Raw genomic sequence first — 2,939 nt, forward strand, 5'->3', positions numbered from 1 at the left:
GAATGATAAGATCCAATCCTTCCAATGGAACTACATTTCCCAGAGCCTAGGATGCTAGGAATGACAGTTGTACATCGTTTAGGAATTCTTAGATCCCTCACCTCGATTGGTCTCATGCATAAAAGAAATTAAAATTCCTTTCACTGACTGAAGTTGGCTGATCCTGGATACACACACACACACACACACACACACACACGATACAGATAGTCCTCGACTTCATTTAGTAACTGTTTGAACTTACAAAGGCACTAAAAAAAAGTGATTTACGACCGGTTCTCGCGTGTATGACCGTTTCGGCGTCCCCACGGTCACGTGATCAAAATCCAAGATCAGGTGATCAGCACTTGTCACTTTCCCAGCCGGCTTCTGACAAGCAGGGGAAGCTAGCTTCGCTTAACAACCGTGTAATTCACTTCACAATGGCAGGGATTTGTTTCCCAATTGTGACAAAACGGTCATAAAATCGGTTGCTTTTACAGCCCCCTGGGTTTCGCGGTGGATATTCTGGTCCCAATTCTGATCGTCAAGTCGAGGACTTCCTGCGAAAGCAATTTCGAAATGCCGCTGTCCCCAGCCAATTTAGCAAAATAGCATCATGGTGAACAACCGTAGGAGAGGCTTTTTGCTCACCTTTTCTCACCTCCAAAAGGGAGTCACTAATTTGGATGCTTCTTAGCGGGGTCAGTTGCTATGGAAATGCTACTTCACATTTAACTTTTTTTTCCCCCTCCCTGCAGTTAGATGGTTTCCTCTGCTTCCCCCCCCCCCCGGGCTCCTTCTTTGCATGCCGTTGCCATGGAAACAATACTGCACTGCAGAGGAATATTAAAACCTGTTGGATGTGGCCTTGCTCCCTCTTAAAAGCAATGTTCCCTCAAGTGTTCTTTCTCGTGTTCGATCAGTCCACCCACTTCAGGAAAGTTTGTTTTTTTTTTAAAAAAAAAAACAAATCCTAGCAGACGCTACTTTTCCCCGAAGCAATCAACCTTGCACTTGGTTTGTGCATCTGTGTGCCTAAACGCACATGTCACACGTACACTCTCCCAAAATGGTATGTTTGGAAGAAGTCTAAGATGGACCTCTCCCTTTGATACTCTAGTTAACTATTTGCAGGAATTTTTAATAATAGTAGTAGTAGTAGTAGTAGTAGTAGTAGTAGTAGTAGTAGTAGTAGTAGTAGTAGTAGTAGTAGTAGTAATAATAATAATAATAATAATAATAATAATAATAATAATAATAATAATAATAATAATAATAAAGTTGGAAGGGACCTTGGAGGTCATCGAATCCAACCCCCTGCTCAGGCAGGAAACCCTACACCATTTCGGACAAATGGCTGTCCAATCTCTTCTTAAAAACTTCCAGTGTTGGAGCATTCACCGCTTCTAGAGGCAGGTTGTTCCACTGGTTAATTGTTCTCACTGTCAGGAAGTTTCTCCTTAGTTCTAGGTTGCTTCTCTCCTTGATCAGTTTCCATCCGTTGCTTCTTGTCCTGCCTTCAGGCACTTTGGAGAATAGCTTGACTCCCTCTTCTTTGGGGCAGCCCCTGAGATACTGGAACACTGCTATCATAAGTATAGAATATACTTCCTATGGATATATATTTAAACCGTGGAGGTTTACCTCTTCAGCAGAATTTATGTGATTCAGGATAGATCCTGGGAAGAGGTGAGAATTAAATAACGCACCAGTAAGAATTTGGGGGGGAGGCATTTGAGAACTGGTGATTTTAATAAATCACTGAATATATCACTCATATGATATCAAACGTTCACGACATCTTCTAATATGTGTTACAATAAAAACATGACCTTGTCACTTATTTTTTTAACCTAATTCAAACTGGGGTCAGGGTGGTAAGTAGGATGTGGACAAGATAACACCATAAAAAATATTTCCATTATCTTATAAAAATCTTATTCACAAAAAATAACTGACGGCCATAAATATTGCTTTGCTCTGCAGTCGCAAAGTTCCCTGAATGAGCATGGTGATCCTCCAATATTTTTAATTTCTCAGTCTGAGAGTAAGTCAAACAAACCACCCTGCCAACAATTCTCAAAACAAAAACAATAATATTCTTCAGGTAGTCCTCGAATTACATCAGTTCATTTAGTGACCGTTCAAAGGTACAACGGCACGGAAAAAAAGTGACTTATGACCATTTTTCACACTTATGACCTTTCCAGCATTCCCATGGTTACATGACTAAATTCAGATGCTTGGCATCTGTCTCACATGTATGACGGTCACAGCATCCCAGGGGGGTCACGTGATCCCCTTTTGCAACTTTCTGACAAGCAAAGTCAATGGGGAAGCCAGATTCACTTAACCATTTTGTTATTAATTTAACAACCGCAGTGATCACTGCACAAACATGGCAAGAAAAGTCATATCATGGGGCAAAACTCCCTTAACGAGTTTCTCACTTAACAACATAGATTTTGGGCTCCGTTGTGGTCGTACGTTGAGGACTATCTATTTTTCCACCATATGAATGTCAGATTGTACAATTGTACAGCTATACATGATGCGAGTTATTTCATTCTGGTCACAATGCGATGGTATCATGACACACCTGTGATGTCATGGTGGCTTGTCCTAGATATCCATGTATGGTTTCTTCAGAAACTCTTCCACAGATTGCCACAGATTGCCACAGATTGCCTCCCACCGGCCGATACGCTCCCACAGAGAGGGCCTCCTCAGGGTGCCGTCAGCCAGACAGTGTCGGCTTGCGACCCCCAGGGGGAGAGCCTTCTCTGTCGGAGCACCCACCCTCTGGAACGAGCTGCCCCCAGAGATCCGGGTGATCCCGGATCTCCCCTCCTTCCGCCGCGCCCTTAAGACCTGGTTATTTCAGCAGGCAGGACTGGCCTAGGGGTATTTTAAAGGGGTTTTAAATTAAATTTTTAGTAGAAGCGGCCAAATTTAAA

At 42.6% G+C, this 2,939-nt stretch overlaps 1 protein-coding gene across 1 annotated transcript in view; it reads left to right on the forward strand.

Moving 5' to 3' along the window:
• The window catches only part of PHYHIP (phytanoyl-CoA 2-hydroxylase interacting protein), a 16,235-nt gene that overhangs the window by 1,392 nt on the left and 11,904 nt on the right, over nucleotides 1-2,939 (forward strand). The gene's annotated exons all lie outside the window — the stretch shown is intronic.

This window comes from Protobothrops mucrosquamatus, unplaced genomic scaffold (assembly GCF_001527695.2).
Source record: "Protobothrops mucrosquamatus isolate PMUCROS unplaced genomic scaffold, P.Mucros_1.0 scaffold659, whole genome shotgun sequence".
Classification (NCBI taxonomy): Eukaryota; Metazoa; Chordata; class Lepidosauria; order Squamata; family Viperidae; genus Protobothrops; species Protobothrops mucrosquamatus.